This window comes from Amblyraja radiata, chromosome 6 (genome assembly GCF_010909765.2).
Source record: "Amblyraja radiata isolate CabotCenter1 chromosome 6, sAmbRad1.1.pri, whole genome shotgun sequence".
Lineage (NCBI taxonomy): Eukaryota > Metazoa > Chordata > Chondrichthyes > Rajiformes > Rajidae > Amblyraja > Amblyraja radiata.
In genome coordinates this window covers 94,586,812-94,609,048 of record NC_045961.1, presented here as the reverse complement: position 1 = coordinate 94,609,048, position 22,237 = coordinate 94,586,812, and the positions used below count along the sequence as shown (strand labels likewise).

Genomic DNA, 22,237 nt, shown 5'->3' with positions numbered 1-22,237 from the left:
GTGACTTGGATAGGTTGGGTGAGTGGGCAAATGCATGGCAGATGCAGTATAATGTGGATAAATGTGAGGTGATCCACTTTGGTGGCAAAAACAGGAAAGTAGACTATTATCAAGCGATCCTCGCACGCTAAAGGGAAAAGGGGAAATGCAACGAGACCTGGGTGTCATGGTACACCAGTCATTGAAAGTAGGCATGCAGGTGCAGCAGGCAGTGAAGAAAGCAAATGGTATGTTAGCATTCATAGCAAATGGATTTGAGTATAAGAGCAGGGAGGTTCTACTGAAGTTGCACAGGGTCTTGGTGAGACCACACCTGGAGTATTGCGTACAGTTTTGGTCTCCTAATCTGAGGAAAGACATTCTTGCCATAGAGGGAGTACAGAGAAGGTTCACCAGACTGATTAGATTAGATTAGATTAGATTATACTTTATTAATTCCTGGGATGTCAGGACTTTCATGTGAAGAAAGACTGGACAGACTCGGCTTGTACACGCTGGAATTTAGAAGATTGAGGGGGGATCTTATAGAAACGTACAAAATTCTTGAGGGGTTGGACAGGCTAGATGCCCGATGTTGGGGAAGTCCAGAACTAGGGGTCACAGTTTTAGGACCGAGATGAGAAAATCATTTTTTACACAGAGTGTGGTGAATCTGTGGAATTCTCTGCCACAGAAGGTAGTTGGGGCCAGTTCATTGGCTATATTTAAGAGGGAGTTAGATGTGGCCCTTGTGGCTAAAGGGATCAGGGGGTATGGAGAGAAGGCAGGGATGGGATACTGAGTTGGATGATCAGCCATGATCATATTGAATGGCGGTGCAGGCGCGAAGGGCCGAATGACCTACTCCTGCACCTATTTTCTATGTTTCTGTTTCTATGTTCATCTAACTTCTGCTCCATGAATGCCTAATATTAAGTTTCAGTAATAGAATCAATCACAAGTATCATTTGCGCTGTTTCACTTGTACACATTTTATAGAGCATTACAATGGAGAAGTAGGCTACTGATTCCTTGATAGAGTTAGTTAATTGGTCCCAATCCCCTGCTCCTTCTCCACATCCCAGCAGCTTTTCATTATTTTTCGAGTGTAGACTGAATCACTTTTTGAGTTATGATTATATTTTTTCCTTCGCACTTTCAGACACTTTCAGTGGTGATATAATTGAGCTCACAATAATTCACAGAATCAGATTTTTTTTCCCTGCATCTTTCAATTATGCCATTGGTATTGTTGTCAGAAAACTCCAAGTAACGGGGCGGCACGGTGGCGCAGCGGTAGAGTTGCCGCCTTACGGCGCCGAAGACCCGGGTTCGATCTGTACGGAGTTTGTACGTTCTCCCCGTGACCACGTGGGTTTTCTCCGCGATCTTTGGTTTTCTCCCACAGGTTTGCAGGTTAATCAGCTTGATATAAGTGTAAATTGTCCCTAGTGTGTGTAGGATCGTGTTAGCGTCCGGGGATCGCTGGTCAGTGCTTACTCGATGGGCCGAAGGGCCTGTTTCCTCGCTGTATCTCTAAACTAATCTAAACCGAAATGAAACTGTTGAGAGGCTTGCAATCTTGTTGCTCCTCTCTATTTCAGAACCTCTAAATGCATGGATGAAAAAATCAGGTTGCTGCAGCCTCTAGAAATCGGAAATAAATGCAGATTATTCAGCAGGTCAGACTGCGTTTCAGAAGAGAGAATCAGTGTTCATGTTTCAGGGTAATGATCTCATTAGGTCATATTATGGATTATTGATCTGAAATATTAACTTAGTTCCAATCTCCATAGATGCTGGCCAAGTGCTTTATATGTCTTGTCACTTGCTTTCATGGAGAATGTTATTTCGTCTTTAGAGATACAGCGGAGAAATAGGCTCGTCGGCCCACCGTGTCCGCACCGACCAGCGATCTCCGCACACCGACACTATGCCACACACACTGGGGACAATGTACATTTATACCAAGCCAATTAATCTTTGGAGTGTGGGAGGAAACCGGCGATCCTGGAGAAAACCCACGCATGTCTCGGGGAGAACGTACCAAATCCGTGCAGACAAACATCCCGTTGTCGGGATCAAACCTGAGTCTTTGGCGCTGTAAGAGAGCAACTCTACCACTGCGCCACTGTGTTACCCCTAATTATTATACAGCAAACTCCCACAATCGGCAATTAATAATATCTGGATATTAAGATTCCGTACCATATTTTCTCCTGCCATGTATCTGGAAATTGATTTATTGTTTTGCCGTGGTTTGCAGTTACAAACATTGAATCTCACCCCTCACAGATATTCAAACGGGAATGTCTTATTATGAATTAGTCTTGCATATCTGATTGAAAATTTATACAAACACACATATTGATTGATTTCATTCTCCATGCAGTGCTCTTTTGAAGAAATTAAAGAATATCTTTTCTAGGGATGATGATGGTTTATTACCTGAAGAGGTGCAGTAAAATTATTTTTTTGTGCTTACAAAGTCGTCAATAGAGTCACCACCCAGGCGCCGCGGACAAAGCACACCCATTTCTGGGCACTTCTGAAATCGTAAGGTTTTAAGAGTTTAGTTTATTTGTTTTTGTTTTTAGTTATTTAGTTTTTGGCTTCGGCCCACCGAGTCCACGCCGACCAGCAATCCCCGCACGCTAACACCATCCTACACACACCAGGGACAATTTACATTTTTGTACCAAGCCAATGAACCTACAAACCTGTACGTCTTTGGAGTGTGGGAGGAAACCGAAGATCTCGGAGGAAACCCACGCGGTCGCGGGGAGAACGTACAAGCTTCGTACGGGCATCACCATTAGTCATAATCGAACCCGGGTCTCTGGCACTGTAAGGCAGCAACTCTACCGCTGCACCATGTTCTTTACTCGCTGAACTTACTTCCCCCACTCTCAACCCCTATGAGTGTCAACAAATTTAATCCCCCAACCCGCACCCTCCGTGATCACAGCAGCCCCTAACATTTGAGTTTGCAGTTTTCCCAATCCTCTCATTCTCCAAATGAGGACTGGATTATGTCCCCATACTACCACATTGCCTTCATGCAGCCATCATCGTTCCTGCAGTATCGCAGGATTATACCTCATTCCTAATAGAAGTATGTAAAATGATGAGAGGCATAGAGAGGCATAGAAACAGAAACATAGAAAATAGGTGCAGGAGTAGGCCATTCGGCCCTTCGAGCCTGCACCGCCATTCAATATGATCATGGCTGATCATCCAACTCAGTATCCTGTACCTGCCTTCTCTCCATACCCCCTGATCCCTTTAGCCACAAGGGCCACATCTAACTCCCACTTAAATATAGCCAATGAACTGGCCTCAACTACCTTCTGTGGCAGAGAATTCCAGAGATTCACCACTCTCTGTGTGAAAAATGTTTTTCTCATCTCGGTCCTAAAGAATTTCCCCCTTATCCTTAAACTGTGACCCCTTTTTCTGGACTTCCCCAACATCGAGAACAATCTTCCTGCATCTAGCCTGTCCAACCCCTTAAGAATTTTGTAAGTTTCTATAAAATCCCCCCCCGCAATCTTCTAAATTCTAGCGAGTACAAGCCGAGTCTATCCAGTCTTTCTTCATATGAAAGTCCTGACATCCCTGGAATCAGTCTGGTGAACCTTCTCTGTACTCCCTCGCTATCGTGGAGAGCGAGGGACCTCTACAGTAGAGGGACTTAGTAGAGGGTGAGCCCAGAGGAAGGGGCAGACCATTACGATCAGAGCTGCGCGTTTCAGGTGAAACTCCAAGGGTGGCGCTGTACTGCTATTGAGATTGGGGTTAACAGAAAGATTTCTATTAGGAGGTGGTATTAAGGGTTTACGAAACCAAGTTCCCACTGGTGGAAACATCCTCTCCACATTCACTCTATGCTGGCCTTCCAACTTTTCTGTTTGATGTCCAGCATCTTCAGTTTTCCCCTTAATTTTCTGACATACAGTGAGTGTGAATCCAAGCCTACCACTTCGGTTGACTTCTTACCACCCTCTGAATTGAGTTAAAAAGCCATTGAGTTTGTGAATACTAATCCTCACATTTGAACATACCATAGTAATCTTCTGCTCTGTAAGAAGGATTGCCCATCTTTAAAACCCTCCATGAGCTTACCAGTCACATAGCTGGCTGGGTTTCACATTCTCCCTTAATTCAATGGTTCAATGGTCCACTGGTTCTTTATTGTCAGAAGGCTGTGGAGGCCAATACATTGGGTATTTTTAAGGCAGAGACAGGTAGATTCTTGATTAGTACGGGTGTCAGGGGTTATGGGGGAAAGGCAGGAGAATGCGGCTGAGAGGGAAAGATAGATCAGCCATTATTGAATGGCAGAGTAGACTTATGCCCCTGTCCCACTTAGGAAACCTGAACGGAAACCTCTGGCGACTTTGTGCCCCACCCAAGGTTTCCGTGCGGTTCCCGGAGGTTGCAGGTGGTTGCAGGTAGTGGAAGCAGGTAGGGAGACTGACAAAAACCTCCAGGAACCGCCCGGAAACCTTGGGCGGGGCGCAAAGTCTCCAGAGGTTTCCGTTCAGGTTTCCTAAGTGGGACAGGGGCATTAGAGTCATACAGCGTGGAAACAGGCCCTTCAGCCAAACTTGCTCTACCAGTAACACAATAAGAAGACATGGATAGCTTTTTCAGTTTGGTAGTTCAAATGCTGTGATGTAAAATATAATTTAGTATTTAAGACCTAATCCAAACATTAGACTACATTTTAATTTTGTCCCGGCTATACCCGCCCCACCAGCCTGTGTTTGGCCCATAACCCTCTTAACCTGCCCTATCCATGTACCTCTCTAAATGTTTCTTAGCGGGTGCAGCTTGTTCCATACACCCACCACCCTTTGTGTGAAAAAGTTAACGAATGGCCTAAATTCTGCTCATCACTTGTGAATTTATGAACGTATGCACAACACAGTGAAATTCTTTCGCACAACCACAAATGCACAGTCGCAACAATTTTGACGCAGTTTAAAACATTTTTTCAAAACCTTCAGAAATCACAAATATTCCAGAGTGCAGTCTACATTTTGTAAGTGGTGGAGGCCCCCCTGATGCAAGAAGCCTGTAGGAGAAGCCTGATGTCCCTCTCCTCTGCCGACCGCCCCTGTGTCTCAGGGCATATGAAATACCTGCCGGATTGTCAAGGCTACTGTACCTTTGTCGGGACTGGGCTTGTACTCGCTGGAGTTTACAAGGCTGAGGGGAGATCTCATGGAAACGCGCCGAATAGTGAAAGGTCTGAATCGAGTGGATGTGGGGACGATGTTTCCACTAGCGGGAGAGTCTAGGACCAGACGTCATAGCCTCAGAATTAAAGGACGTACCTTTAGGAAGGAGATGAGGAGGAATTTCTACAGTCAGAGGGTGGTGAATCTGTGGAATTCATTGCCTCAGAAGGCTGTGGAGGTCAAGTCAATAGATATTTTTAAGGCAGAGATAGATAGATTCTTGATTAGCACAAGTGTCAGGGATTATAGGGAGAAGGCAGGAGAATGGGGTTGGGAGGGGGAGATAGACCAGCCATGATTGAATGGCGGAGGAAATTGGATGGAGGAATGGCCTAATACTTCTCCTGTCACCTATGAAGTTATGAAGGACACAAGCCAGGAGAAAGGAGCACAGGGAGAGTGCGTTTGGAGGCCATGCCAATGTATATTTTTAAGGCAGAGATAGATAGATTCTAGATTAGTATGTGTGTCAGGGGTTATGTGGAGACGACAGGAGACTGAGGTTAGGAGGGAGAGGTAGATCAGCCATGATTGAATGGCAGAGTTGACGTGATGGGCTGAATGGCCTAATTCTGCCCCCATCACTTGTGAACGTATGTACCTTTTAGACCAATGGTGTGGGTAGCATTCAAAGACAGATCTCAGAGACACCAAGAGATTATCTATCTCACCACTTCCTACATGCTTGTGCATCACTTAATGCTAATAGGCAGAAACTTCTTGAAGATATTACCGGGAATAGCATTCCAATTAGTAATCAGAAGGCTAAATAAGATTTATAAAGTCTCCATAGCTCCAAGCACAACACGTTTTAGTTTGTGCAGCTGCAAGGAACAACCTAATTAATTTGAAATCCAATTTTAACTGAAGTTTTTGTTCAAGAAAAATGTATCAACCAAGTGTGGCCAACATACAAAGGAAATAGTTGTTAACTTCAGATGTAAGGAAGAAACCCTCTTTGTTTCGCTTGATTAAATCTGATTTGTTTAACAAAGGGTTTAGCTTAGTTTAGTGCTAAAGCACGGAAACAGGCCCTTCGTCCCAACCGCTCCCCGCACATTAACACTACCCTACACATGGTAGGCAATTTTATATTGATACCAAGTCAATTAATCTACAAGCCTGTACGTCTTCGGATTGTGGTAGTAAACCAAAGATGCGATAGGGTGGCACAGCGGTAGAGTTAGAAACATAGAAACATAGAAAATAGGTGCAGGAGTAGGCCATTCGGCCCTTCGAGCCTGCACCGCCATTCAATATGATCATGGGTGATCAACCAACTCAGTATCCTGTACCTGCCTTCTCTCCATACCCCCTGATCCCTTTAGCCACATCTAACTCCCTCTTAAATATAGCCAATGAACTGGCCTCAACTACATTCTGTGGCAGAGGATTCCAGAGATTCACCACTCTCTGTGTAAATTTTTTTTTCTCATCTCAGTCCTAAAAGATTTCCCCCTTATCCTTAAACTGTGACCCCTTGTTCTGGACTTCCCCAACATCGGGAACAATCTTCCTGCATCTAGCCTGTCCAACTCCTTAAGTTGCTGTCTATAAAGACCCAGGTTTGATCCTGACTATGGGCGCCTGTCTGTATGGAGTTTGTACATTCTCCCCGTTACCCGCGTGGGTTTTCTCCGGGATCTCCGGTGTCCCCGCGCACTCCAAAGACACGCAAGGTTAATTGTCTTGGTATAATTGTAAATTGTCCCTCGTGTGCATAGGGTAATGCTGGTGCACGGGGATGGCTGGTCGGCGTGGACTCGGTGGGCCAAAGGGCCTGTTTCCACGCTGTATTTCTAAACTAAACTAGAACTATTTCCAAGGTGGAAACCAAAGTACAGATCCACCACCGATGGCCCGGCACCTCCTTTAATCCGGACAAAATCACGAGAGCTTTGCGTGTGGCCTGTGTGCCTCCGTGCTCTATTGTTCCTCCACCTTGCCGCCCTTGCACCTGTATATGGCTGCGTAACAGGTCTGGGGTTCTAAAATACAGAGAGCCAGAATTCACAAGCTATGGGAGTAGAATTAGGCCATTCGGCCCATCGACTCTACGCCGCCATTCAATCATGGCTGATCTCTGCCGCCTAATCCCGTTTTCCTGCCTTCTCCCCATAACCCCTTGACACCCATTCTAATTAAGAACTTGTCTATCTCTGCCTGAAAGTTAATCCTGCAGATTCTATCACTGGTGCCTGAGGTGAACTGAGCTGTAAACACAGATGTGAGTGGAACAGATGAAGGGTGGTATCAGCATGGCGCTCCAGTAGCTATGGTGCCGGGGGTAGGTTAAAGATCAATTGAACCAGATTGCTCATCAGCAAAAGGCTGTACAATGTCTGTAAACCTTGTCAATCAGCAACATTTGGAACCCTGATCTATCCAATTCAATGGCCTACTGACACTGTTAATGATCACCCTGGAACTGAAGCATGTGCAATTCAGTCAATGCCGCATTAAAGTGGTTATTTTTACAACCTTTTTTATGTATTCTATTTGCAAGTATCTGATTTCCTTCAATAATCATTCATTCTAGTTTCAAGAAGTGAAGTGATGTGTACGTGATATGAGCTGCCAGAGGAGGTGATTGAGGCAGGTAGTACACAGTAATAGCATTTAAAAGCCATTTGGACAGGTACATGGATAGTTAGTTCAGTTTAGTTTATTGTCACGTGTGTCGAGGTAGAGTGAAAAGCTTTTGTCAGCGGGAAAGACATTGCATTATTACCACCGAGCCATTCACAGTGTACAGATATACATGATCAAGGAATAACGTTGTTCGATCAAAGGTAGTCCAAGGGCCACCAATGAGGGAGATAGTAGGTCAGGACTGCCTTCTGGCTGTGGTAAGGTGATTCAGTTGCCTGTTGACAGCTGGGAAGAAGCTGTCCCTTGATAGGAAAGGTTTAGAGGGATATGGGCCAAAACGCGGGCAAATAGGACTAGCATAGAAGGGACATCTTGATATACATTGTTGAGTTGAGATGAGTTTAAGGGTCTGTTTCCATGCTATATGACTGCCAGGGAACACCTGATATAAGTATATAACTTTATGAGAGGCATAGATAAGGTCGACAGTCAGAATCTCTTTCTCAGGGTGGAATTGTCACGGACTAGAGGCATAGCTTTAAGGTGAGGGGGGGGGGGGGTGGGGGTAGAGTTTAAAGGAGATGTATGGGGCAAATATTTAACACAGAGATTGGTGGGTACCTGGGGGGGGGGGTGGAGACAGATACGAGAGTGGCATCTAAGAGGTTTTGAGATAGCCAGATGCACATACATAGAATGGCGGGATATGAATCACATACGGGCAGTGGAGATTATTTTAACTTGGCATCATGTTCGACATGGTCATTGTGGGCTGAAGGGCCTGTTTGCTGTACCATTCTGTTTTTGTTCTTCTTCTGTAGTAAGTAAGTATGTAAGTAGATATGTAGATATTCACATACAAGGAATTTGCCTTGGTGCTCCGCCCACGTAACAAATTGACATAAAGTGACAGTTACGAATGACTCGGAAAACACTAAACATTAATAATAATAAAACATTAATGATAAAACACCATTGATCAAGCATGTGAACCAACAAAATACCAGATCAAAGGGAGGCTACAGATTTTTGGCTGTTGAGTAGAGCAACTACTCGTGGATAAAAACTGTTTTTATGTCTGGCTGTGGCAGCTTTGACAGTCCAGGGTCGCCTTCCAGAGGGAAGTGATTCAAAGAGTTTGTGGCCAGGGTGAGAGGGGTCAGAGATGATCTTGCCCGCTCGCTTCCTGGCCCTTGTAGTAGTCAGTCAAAGCATTGCAACAACTAAATTTGACTTGCTGAGCTCGATTTTCATGGGTTCAAAAGTGATAGAAGCAGAATTAGACCATTCAGCCCATCAAGTCTGCTCCACCATTCAAACATGGCTGATCTATCTCTCCCTCCTAATCCCATTCTCCCACCTTCTCCCCTTAAATCCTGACCCATACAAATCAAAATTATATTATAAATTTCCGTTTTAAATTCCTTAAATTTTAAATTCCTTTCAGAGAGGAGATTTATATTTTTGAGGTTTATAGGAACACTGATTTGCTACACTGACAATTGGCATCAATGCAGAGATAAGGTGTGGCCTGGCAATCTCTACTTGTGAAAGTAAAACAGCCACTCCTATAGCGAACAGACAATAAAAAAATTGCAAATGGTGCATTTTCTAAATTGAGACAATCTAGTAAAACGACAGTAAGTTCCATCCAAAACTCCAGCACAGTGGGAAGATCAAGCATAAAGGAACGTTAAATCAAGATGTATTGATTGACTGACATCAAGCTGACACGGCTGATAAAATATTAACTTTTTATAAGTTTCGTTATTTGGCTCAGCACTTTGAGTTCTGAAATAAAAGCAAAGAATAAATGTAATAGCACTTGTAATCATACAAACACAATGCAAGTATGTTGTAGAGTCATGGAAGTCATACAGCGTGGAAACGGGCCCTTCAGCCCAACTTGCCCACACCGACCAACATGCCCTATCTACACTAGTCCCACCTGCCTGCATTTGGCCCACTTCCCTCTAAATATATCATGTAAGTGTCCAAATATGTTTTTTGCCTCCTCTGGCAGCTCGTTCCATATATCTGCCACCCTTTGTGAAAAAACGTACCCCACGGTTTCATATTAAATCTTCCCCCCCGCTCGCCTGAAACCTATGTCCTCTGGTTCTTTATACCACTACACTGGGTAAGACTCTGTGTGTTTACCCTCTCTATTCCTCTCATGTTACAAGTTAAATATTATGTTATAAAACATTTTTTTTAACTCTTTGACCTGACATAAAACATGTGCACTGCCTTCTCTGTGAGTGAAGAAGGGTCTCGACCCAAAACATCACCTATCTATGTTCTCCAGAAATGCTGCCTGACCTGCTGAATTACTGCTTGCATTCACTGGAGTTTAGCTTGTATTCACTGGAGTTTAGCTTGTATTCACTGGAGTTTAGAAGGATGAGGGGCGAATCTTATAGAAACATATAAAATTATAAAAGGACTGGACAAGCTAGATGCAGGAAAAATGTTCCCAGTGTTTGGCGAGTCCAGAACCAGGGGCCACAGTCTTAGAATAAAGGGGAGGTCATTTAAGACTGAGGCGAGAAAAAACTCTTTCACCCAGAGAGTTGTGAATTTATGGAATTCCCTGCCACAGAGGGCAGTGGAGGCCAAGTCACTGGATGGATTTAAGAAAGAGTTAGATAGAGCTCTAGGGCCTAGTGGAGTCAAGGGATATGGGGAGAAGGCAGGCACGGGTTATTGATTGGGGACGATCAGCCATGATCACAATGAATGGCGGTGCTGGCTCAAAGGGCCGAATGGCCTCCTCCTGCACCAATTTTCTATGTTTCTATGTTACTCCAGTACTTTGTGTCCTTTTGTGTATCATCCAGCGTCTGCAGTTCCTTGTTTCTGCACTGCCTTCTTAAGGTTGGAATGGTATTAATAAATTGGTTTATCATTTCTTGCCCGACATAATTGTAATGTGCCGCAGATATTTGTTAAGTAATGCAGTGGTATTGCATAGAAATATATTGATCCAGAGCAGATATCAGGACCAGTTCCCAGTGAGGCTGCTTTCTGCCATTCAACTATTCCCTCTCTTTTTGCAAACTGTTGGGCTCCAGATGCATAATGGAAGCCTTCAGGCGACACAGTTGCTGCCTTACGGAAGGAAGATCTTGGGGGGAAACCCGCGTGGTCACGGGGAGAACGTACAAACTCCATACAGGCAGCACCTGTAGTCAGGATCGAACCTGGGGCTCCTGCGTTGTAAGGCAGCGACTATGCCGCCGTGCCACCACTAATATTTCTATACCACTATCAGGTCTCGCCACAATCTCCCGACGTGTATGTATATGTAACGGCTGTATCCATAACAGTCAAACACAATTGATAGGTTAATAAGCAGTTTGTTCAACAGAGTCTCTGTTATGATCCGCACTTCAGGCGGCAAACATTTCTGGAAAGCAGGACTTATTGCTTGAGGAATTTGGAGGGAAGGGTGTAACAAATGAAGTCAACACAATAATCCACACAGTGGAAAAGGATCTAAAACACTTCAAGGTTAAAACACTGCACAGAGAACAATTTTAACTGTTCATCAAAATGCCAAAACCTTCATATGCTGGAAATTGGAAGAAAAAAAAAAGCAGAAACCAACAGGACAGGCAGTATTTGAGTGAGAAAAATGGAGCTAATATTACAGCTGATGACCTTTCTTTGGAATTGTTGAATTCATTGTTAAATCTTCAGGGCTAAGAAAACAGAAAATGACAGCACAGGAACTGGTCCTTTGGTCCATAATGTCTGTGGCAAACATGATGCCAAGATAATGTAATGTCATCTGCCTGCAAATGATCCACACACCTCCATTTCAGATTCAGATTCAGATTCAGATTCAAACTTTATTGTCATTGTGCAGTGTACAGTACAGGGACAACGAAATGCAGTTAGCATCTCACCTAGAAGAGCGAACATAGAATATGAGCAATAAATAAATATATTTACGTGCATACAGTCATAGTAGTGCAATTTTTTTTTCCTGGTGGAAGGAGTGTCCGAGGGGGGGGTGAGAGCAGTCCTTGACGATGCTGAGCGCCCTTCGCAGACAACGCTTGCTTTGGACAGACTCAATGGAGGGGAGTGAGGAACCGGTGATGCGTTGGGCAGTTTTCACCACCCTCTGCAGTGCTTTCCGGTCGGAGACAGAGCAGTTGCCGTACCATACTGTGATACAGTTGGTAAGGATGCTCTCGATGGTGCAGCGGTAGAAGTTCACCAGAATCTGAGGAGACAGAAGGACCTTCTTTAGTCTCCTCAGGAAGAGGAGACGCTGGTGAGCCTTCATACCCATGTCTAAAAGCCTCTTAAACACCACTATCATGTCTGCCTCCACCATCACATTGGCAGTGCATTCCAGGTACCTCCACCCTCTGTGTGTAAAAAAAAACATGCCTCGCACACCTCCTTTAAACATTGATTTCTCAAACTTCAAGTAACCCTTGCTTTCCCTCTCTCTCCATCTCTCCCGCATCCCAGTTCTCCGACCACTCTTACAGTCTCCGACTACATTATATCCCCCTTTGCTTTGTTGTTTCCTTCTCTCGGTTAACAATGATCTATTCTACATTTTCCTTGATCTCTATTCCCATTGTCCTATTTTCACACCTTACACTTCCTTATCTATGTGTCTCCCTCTCAAGAGAGAGTTAGATAGAGCTCTTAAAGATAGCGGTGTCAAGGGATATGGGGAGAAGGCAGGAACGGAACTGATTGTGGGTGATTAGCCATGATCACATTGAATGGTGGTGCTGGCTCGAAGGGCCGAATGGCCTACTCCTGTGTCTATTGTCTATTGTCTGACATCAATCTGAAGAAGGGTCTCAACCCAAAACGTCACCCACCCCTTCTGTCCAGAGATGCTGCCTGTCCAGCTGAATTACTCCAGCATTTTGTGTCTTCCTTTAAAGTTTGCCCCTTTCACCTTTATGCTACACCCTTCAGTTTTTGACATTTCCACACTGAATCAAGTTCTGAATGTCTACTCTATCTAAGGCTCAATGATTCTATGCTTCATTGGAACAGTCGGAGGTTGATGTGGAGCTTGATGGAAGTATCTAAAATGATGAAAGACATAGATAGGGTAGATAGTCAGAGTCTTTTTCCCAGTGTGGAAATATCCAACACTTCAGGGCATAGTTTAGTTTAGTTTTCGTATAGCTTAGAGGTACAGCGTGAAAACAGGGCCTTCAGCCCACCCAGTCCACGCCGACCAGCGATCCTCGTACACTCTGGAGCCAATTTACAATGTTTACCAAAGCCAATTAACCTACAAACGTGTACATCTTTTGAATGTGGGAGGAAACCGGAGCTCCCAGAGAAAACCCACCTGATCTTGTACAAACTCTGTACAGACAGCACCCGTAGTCAGGATCTCCGCTCTAGTATCTTTGGTCAGGATCGAACCCGTGTCTTTGGCGCTGTAAGGCAGCAACTCTGGCTCTGCGGCAGCGTGCCATCATAGCTATAAAGTGAGGGTTGAACAGTTTAACGGAGGTGTGCAGAGTGGTGGGTGCCTGGAACACATTGCCTGGGGAGGTGGCGGAGGCAGGTACAATAACGGTGCTTAAGAGGCTTTCAGGTTGGCTCTTGGAGTAGAGGGACATGGATCATGTCCAGGAAGGAACTGCAGATGCTGGTTTAAACCAACGATAAACACAAAAAGCTGGAGTAACTCAGCAGGTCAGACAGCATCTCTGGAGAAAAGGAATAGGTGATATTTCGGGGACGAAGCCCTTCTTCAGACTCTGTCCACTGAGTTACTCCAGCTTTTTGTTCTTTCTATGGATGTTGTACAGGCAGATGAGTTCAGTTTAACTTGGCATCATGTTCGGCTCAAACATATTGTGGAGAAGGGTCAGTCCCTGTGCTGGACTGTTCAATGTTCGAAACCCAAAGAGGCGAGGTGAGACTGGTGCGGAGAAGCCAGGTAGAAGCTCAGCGTCACCTACTAGGACCTCTGCCTTTGATCTTCCATGTTGCTTCACCAAAGACCGACGTTTGCTCAAGGAACAGCATCTCACCCTCCAACCGGGCTTTTAGGACTCAATAATGCCTTCAACACTTTCAAACTAACAGCTTCCCTGTTTGTCAAGTGTCAAGAGTGGTTTATTGGCATATGTCCTGAAACGGAACAATAAAATTATTGCTTGGTGCAGGACAACAGATTATGTAAACATAGTACTCTGGAAATGCCATAATAAACAACAAGAAATAATGAGAGGATACTTTCACTTAGTTTAAAGTTATAGTGCGGACACAGGCCCTTCGGCCCCCTGGCTCTGTGCTGACCAGCGACCCCCGCACACCTACAGATAGATAGATAGATAGATAGATAGATAGATAGATAGATAGATAGATAGATAGATAGATAGATAGATAGATAGATAAGAGATAGATAGATAGATAGATAGATAGATAGATAGATAGATAGATAGATAGATAGATAGATAGATAGATAGATAGATAGAAACATAGAAACATAGAAACATAGAAACATAGAAAATAGGTGCAGGAGTAGGCCATTCGGCCCTTCGAGCCTGCACCGCCATTCAATATGATCATGGCTGATTATCCAACTCAGTATCCTGTACCTGCCTTCTCTCCATACCCCAGATCCCTTTAGCCACAAGGGCCACATCTAACTCCCTCTTAAATATAGCTAGATAGACAGACAGACATATATATATCGTTACACAAACTGATTTTTAATGAGAATTGGATGTTTCTATATTTTAAATATAATTTGATTGATTTGATTTAATTTATTGTCATTGTCTTCAATTAAGAGACAACAAAATTCTCTTTCCCTTACAGTCATACAAAAAATAAAATAAAAAAAACACAAACCCAGAACACGATAGTCCACAACACAAACATCCCCACAGAGGCACCAAAGTTCCCCACTGTGAGTGAATGAACCAAGGTCCAGTCAACCTCCTCACTGATGTTCCCCAATGTTCACCCGCGGTCGGGGCCTTCCGAACACCCCGTAGTCGCCGCTACGGGCGGCCCGATGTTCAGGCCCTCTCGCCGGGAACGATGGAACCCCGACGTCGAACGGAAGAACATCCTCAGCGGCCTGGACCTCTCAATCGGCCACCTTCCACCTTCCACCGGAGCCCGCGGCTCCCGATGTCCACAGGCCGCGCTGGGCGGAGATTCGCGCTGACGACCCCTGGCAAAGGGTCCCAGGACTCCGCGATGTTAAAGTCAGTGCCGCCCGCGTTGGGAGCTCCGTGCAAACAGCTCCGCGATAGACCGATGTGCGGTCCCGGCAGGAAAGCCCGCACCAATCCAGTTGGTAGGCCGCGAGGAGGGGGGGGGGGGGGGGGGGGGGCGAGGCCTCGACTCGGATAATAGCCGCATCCTATAAATATGTGGCGGTCATGGGGAGAACGTACAAACTCTGTACAGACAGCACCCATAGTCAGGTTTGAACCCGCGTCTCTGGTGCTGTAAGGCAGCAGCTCTACCGCTGCCTCACTGTGCCACCCATTTTGGCTTGAGTTTGGTTGAAAAAGCATATGGAACTCTCAGCTTTACAAGAATGAAAACGCTATGATGAATTGTTAAAAAACTGATGTGGTTTCAACTGGAGTATTATAAACAGTTGTATAAGATCATCCCTCATCCTGCAGACCACAGAATAAAGTTCCAGCCTGCTCAACTTCTGCCTTTCGCTCAGGCCCTCGAGTCCTGGCGGCATCCTTGTAAATCTCCACACTCTTTTCAGCTTAACAAAAACATCTTTGTCTTTCTCTTTTTTCATCTGTTTCTCATTTGGTCATTTCTTTTCCTCTTGCATTATTTCTTTAGGTTACTTTAGTTTAGAGATACGGTGCAGAAACGTTGAACACGCTAGAATTGTACTCGCTAGAATTTAGAAGATTGAGGGGGGATCTTATAGGAACGTACAAAGTTCTTAAGGGGTTGGACAGGCTGGATGCAGGAAGATTGTTCCCGATGTTGGGGAAGTCCAGAACAAGGGGTCACAGTTTAAGGATAAGAGGGTAGTCTTTTAGGACTGAGATGAGAAAATCATTTTTCACATAGAGAGTGGTAAATCTGTGGAATTCTCTGCCACAGAAGGTAGTTGAGGCCAGTTGATTGGCTATATTTAAGAGGGAGTTACATGTGGCCCTTGTGGTTAAAGGGATCAGGGCGTATGGAGAGAAGGCAGGTACGGGATATTGATTTGGATGATCAGCCATGATCATATTGAATGGCGGTGCAGGCTCGAAGGGCCGAATGGCCTATTCCTGCACCTATTTTCTATGTTTCTATGAAACAGGCCCTTCGGCCCACCGAGTCCACACTGACTAGCGAGCACCCTATACACTAGCACTATCCTACACTCACTAGGGACAATTTACAATGATACCAAGTCAATCAACCTACAAACCTGTACGTCTTTGAGGCGTGGGAGGAAACCAGAGGTCCCGGAGAAAAAATCACGCAGGTCACGGGAAGATGGTACAAAGTCCGTACAGACAGCACCCGGGTCTCTGGCGCTGTAAGGCAGCAACTCTACCGCTGTGCCACCGTGCCTCCCTTCTCTCCATGAAGAATTAAATATATTAATAGCCACATCTATAAAAAGTGATCAGTCTTTATAAAGACATTTTTCCCGAGTGGTCAGTGATAACCTGTGCTGTTTATTTGATGGAAGAGGTAGCTCCAGTGTTGCCTTTGATAAACATGCACAGCGTGATTTATATGAACCCAGCAATCAAAATTTCTCAGCTCCCATGCACCACTCTTATGTGGAGTGAGATTACAGCTCGAACTCCCCTGAATAGATCGACCCAGGCAACTGCCTCCAATTGCATTTACTAACAGCAGCTGGTAGGTTTTAGTTTAGAGATACAATGCAGAAACAGGCCCAGTATCCCAGTACATGACTCACAGCGAAGCTCACAGACTGAGGAAGATCTCTGAGAAAGGCGTATCTGAAGAGACTTCTCTTGAAAATAGACACAAAATGCAGGAGTAACTCAGTGGGACAGGCAGCATCTCTGGAGAGAAGGAATGGGTGACGTTTCCGGTCGAGACCCTTCTTCAGACTGAGAGTCAGGGGAGAAGGAGACATAGAGATATGGAAGGGTGAGGTGTGAAAACGCAGGATCAAAGGGGACGAAGTTCACGGAAAAAGTTGAATAGACCATTGTTAGCTAGGGGAAGTTGACAACGAGGCATATAAAGATAAAATTTAACCAGGAGGACAGTCAGACCGGTCGGAGAGCGTGGGTGGGGGAGGGATGGAGAGAGGAGGAAAGGAAGGGTTACTTACAATTAGAGAAGTCAATATCCATACACCTCTTCCTTCTCCTTCTCCTGTATGTTTCAACAGTTCATTCTCGGAGTGTGGTCACTCTATTTCCACATGGTTACTTGCCCAGTACAGAGATACAGAGTTTATTTGTGGTGTGCAAGTAGACGACAAGACTATTTTTCTTAGAGTGAAGGAGACTGAGGAATGACCTAATGGAGATTTATAAAATGAGTAGCACAGATAGCGTAGAGTGTCATAATATTTATCCCAAGTTTGGGGAGACTATAACTAGAGGTACAAGTGAGAAGGGAAACATTTAAAGTTTATATGAGGGTCACACAGAGGGAGGTGAGTCTATGGAACAATCTGCCAGAGAAGCTGGTTGCAGCAATTACAATCACATAAGGTAAAAAAAGGGGGAATAGGGTCCAAATGCTGGCAGATGGAATGAGCACCGGTTGGCATCTTGGTCGGCATGGACAAGTTGGGACGAATGGCCTGTTTCCATGCAGTATAAACTTCTGAATCTATAAATCTAAATATTAAAATGCAGTTTGACAACTGTTTGATAATTCAACAGATTATAGTTGAAGTTCAGAAATAATAATTTAAACCTCCATTTCAAATGATATCTATATTTTGTTCAAAATGTAGAACAACAAAATATATGATATATTTTCTAACAAAATAGAGGGGGGGGAGGAAACTAATCTCCTCTGCCTGCACATGGTCCATACCCCTCTATTTCCTGCATATCCTTGTGCCTATCTAAAAGCCTCTTAAACACCACTGTCATATTTGCCTCCACCACCATCCCTGGTAGCTCATTCCAGGCACTCTGTGTAGCAAATCTTGCCACACACGTATACTTTAAATGTTGCCCCTCTCACCACAAAGCTATTGTATGCCCTCTAGTCTTTGACATTTCCACTCTGGGGGAAAAGGTTCTGGCTGTCTACCCTATCTATCTATGCCTCTCATAATTTTATATATTTCCATCAGATGGTGGAGCCAGTTATAATGACGGCAGTTACAATGATGTGGTATTGTATATTTTTGTCGTTAAAACTAATCAAACCATGATATACATTTAAGTCTGAAGAAGGGTCTCGACCCGAAAGGTCATCCATTCCTTCTTTCCAGTGGTGCTCATAAGGTCATACGATCATAAGTGTAGAATTAGGCCATTCGGCCCATCAAGTCTTCTCTGCCATTCAATCATGGCTGATCAATCTCTTAGGCGTGGCTTAATGGCCACAGGACTTACCATCGTCCGCCGGGGGCTTTAACATCAGAGCCCCAGTTGCATTGCGCAACGTTGCGGTTGGACTGCTGGACCGCGGGTGTAGAACAAAGGGAAGAGATAAGACTTTGCCTTTCACATAGAGAGTGGTGAATCTCTGGAATTCTCTGCCACAGAAGGTAGTTGAGGCCAGTTCATTGGCTATATTTAAGAGGGTGTTAGATGTGGCCCTTGTGGCTAAAGGGATCAGGGGGTATGGAGAGAAGGCAGGTACAGGATACTGAGTTGGATGATCAGCCATGATCATATTGAATGGCGGTGCAGGCTCGAAGGGCCGAATGGCCTACTCCTGCACCTATTTTCTATGTTTCTATGTTTCTATCACAGTGAGGAGGTGTTGGAGACTTACTGTGATGGATGTTTATGTAAACTCTATTAAGTGTGGGTCTTGGGTTATTTTGTAATGTTAAAACTGTAGAAAATACAATTTTATTCAAACCAAGTTGTTTGAATGACAATAAAAGGCATTCTATTCTACTCTATTCTATTCTATTCTATTCTTCCTTCTAACCCCATTCTCCTGCCTTCTCCCCATAACTCTTGACACCCTGTTGCCTGTCTATCCCGCAGAGTTACTCCAGCATTTTGTGTCTATCTGCATTCGAATCCAGGTTAGAGTGTGTGCCTTTTTGAGAATAAATGGTCCATTAACCATTGCCAGGTTCAGTTACAGTAGAAAGGATGTATTTGAGGATTGGTAGTAGTTGATGAAGCTAGCAATGCAGATCTTGATCCCATCATTGAAATCATTTCAATATTTAATGTCGGACCATTTGACCAATTATTCCATTAGCCAAACTTAAAAAACTGCACTCAGGGGCTCTCTCTAAAGTTCTTCTAAACGTAATGCTCAACTAAGGCCTTGAAGGCACCTCGGTTCCGCCCAACTAAATGGAAGGAAGCTTGTTGATGTGCTGAACTCTGGCTAACGGACTGTGTGAGCTGCATGCATTCCTTCAGTGTTGATGTAGACACACTTGTGCTTTGACTGTTCTTCCAGATGATCCAGCTGTGTAGTTCCATACTCGCTGATTCCTTGGCAGTAGATTATGGGGGGGGGATGAAAAAGCAATCCAGTGGGTTTTTCTTCTTCACAGTGCATTTATTGTTGTCTGGCAATTGAAGAAATATTGATTCCAAAAAGAATGATTGAATACTGGAAGTTTCTGTGTCACTTCAATGGCTGAAAGTTGTCAGCGCTACTGGGGGTGGTTTGGGTGGGAAGGGACGAATTAACCAGGGAGTTACGGAGGGAGCGGTAAGGATGTACTCCTGATCTCCCGACCAACCTCATTGCCCCCCTTGCAATTTTTTAATCTGCACTTTCTCTGCAGCAGTAACATTATATTCTCCCGCGATGTTTTCTTCTCTTTTTGCGCTATCTGGATTGTGCATGGTGACATGGTGGGGCAGCGGTAGGGTTGCTGCTTTACCGCGCTTGCAGCGCCAGAGACCCGGGTTCGATCCCGACTATGGCCGCTGTCTGTATTGAGTTTGTACGTTCTCCCCGTGAGAAGAGTGGGTTTTCTCTGAGATCTTCGGTTTCCTCCCACACTCTAAAGGTGTACAGGTTGGTAGGCTTGGTGTATGTGTAAATTGTCCCTGGTGTGTGTAGGATAGTGTTAATGTGCGAGGATCGCTGGTCGGTGTGAACAGGGCGGGCCGAAGGGCCTGTTTCTGCGCTGTATCTCTAAACTAAATTAAACTAAACTAAAGGAACAAAAAAACCCACATGTAGTTCATCTTTATAGGCTGATCAGTATTGTTATTGGTTTATTATTGTAACTTGTACTGATATGTAGTTTAATACTTGGTTTCATGTACTATCCTGTCAAATCACACCACACTGGGATCGGATAGGTTTGGAGGGATATGGGCCAAATGCAGGCCGGTGGGACAAGTGTAGCTGCGACATGTTGGCCAGTGTGGGCAAGTTGGGCTGAAGGGCCTGTTTCTACAATGTATTACTCTTTGACTCTCTGACTCTATGACATGAGTGCAATAAAACAATCCAGATAGTGCAAAAAGAGAAAGAAAACAGAGCGCAGAATATAATGTTACTGCTGCAGAGAAAGTGCAGATTAAAAAATTGCAAGGGGGGCAATGAGGTTGGTTGGGAGATCAGGAGTACATCCTTACCGTTACTTCCGTAACTCCCTGGTTAATTCGTCCCTTCCCACCCAAACCACCCCCTCTCCTGGCACTTTCCCTTGCAAACGCAGAAAATGCTACACTTGTCGCTTTACCTCCCTCCTTGACACCATCCAAGGACCCAAGCAGTCTTTCCTGGTGCGGTGGAGGTTCACCTGCACCTCCTCCAACCTCATCTATTGCATCCGCTGCTCTAGGTGTCAGCTGCTCTACATCGGTGAGACCAAGCGTAGGCTTGGCGATCGCTTCGCCCAACACCTCCGCTCGGTTCGCAATACCCAACCTGATCTCCCAGTGGCTCAGCACTTCAACTCCCCCTCCCATTCCGACCTTTCTGTCCTGGGCCTCCTCCATGGCCAGTGTGAGGACCACCGTAAATTGGAGGTGCAGCACCTCATATTTCGCTTGGGCAGTTTCCGCCCCAGCTGTATGAACATTGACTTCTCCAATTTTAGGTAGTCCCTGCTTTCTACTTCTATCCCCTCCCCTTCCCAGCTCTCCCACAGCCCACTCTCTCCACCTCTTCCTTTCCTCTTCCCGCCCCCCCCCCCCACCCCCACATCAGTTTGAAGAAGTGTCTCGAGCCGAAACATTACCTATTTCCTTCGCTCCATAGATGCTGCCTCACCCGCTGAGTTTCTCCAGCATTTTTGTCTACCTTCGGTTTTCCAGCATCTGCAGTTCCTTCTTAAACAATCCTTAGCTTATGAGGTAATTTCATGTGATAGGAGCACATGAAATTACCTCATTAGACTGTAGATGCTGATGTAGATTCAGGAACTGTTGATGCTGGTTTAAACTGAAGATAGACCCAAAATGCTGGAGTAACTCAGCGGGACAATGCAGCATTTCTATGATAGGAATGGGTGATATTTCGGGTCGAGACCTTTCTTCAGACTCGACCTGAAACGTCACCCATTCCGTCTATCCAGAGATGCTGCCTGTCCCGCTGAATTACTCCTTAATTATGCTAGCTGCTTTCCCGAGGCAGTGTGATGTGTAGGTCGACGGGAGGGGGAAGCCAATTTGTATGATGGACAGGGCTGCCTCTATGGTGCTAATGGGCCGTGGGAAGCACTGTGTTGACTCATTTTGCTGCACTGTCACAGAGTTACAGTTTTGGTTTTCGAGAGTTTTAGCGCGGAGGCAGGCCCTTCGGTCCGCCGAGTCCACACCGACCAGTGATCCCCGCACATTAACACTATCCTACACACACTAGGGACAATTTACACTTAGACCAAGCCTATTTACCTACAAACTTGTACGTCTTTGGAATGTGGGAGGAAACCGAAGATCTCAGAGAAAACCCACGCAGTCACGGGGAGAACGTACAGACTCTGTACAGGCAGCACGCGTAGTCGGGATCGAACCCGTGGTTCCCAGGCGTTGCAACGCCGTAAAGGCGGCAACTCTACCGCTGCGCCACCGTGCCCACGCCTTATAAAGTCACGGAGTCAAACAACATGGATACAGGCCCTTTTGTCGACCAAATCCACCAGCAACCCTCGAGCACCTTTAGGGTGGCACAGTGGTGCAACGGTAAAGTTACTGCCTTGCAACACAAGAGACGTGGGTCCTGGCTACGGGTACTACAGATGCTGGAACATTTCTGGCTCAATGCCAATTTTTATTTGACTGTGCTCCCTGGGATATTTTTGATTACTGAACTTACTTATTGCAACC

The 22,237-nt window shown here is 45.1% G+C and overlaps 1 protein-coding gene across 1 annotated transcript in view; it reads left to right on the top strand.

The window, feature by feature from the left end:
* gabrb3 (gamma-aminobutyric acid type A receptor subunit beta3) overlaps window positions 1-22,237 on the top strand; it is a 345,776-nt gene that overhangs the window by 68,387 nt on the left and 255,152 nt on the right. The window lies entirely within an intron of this gene.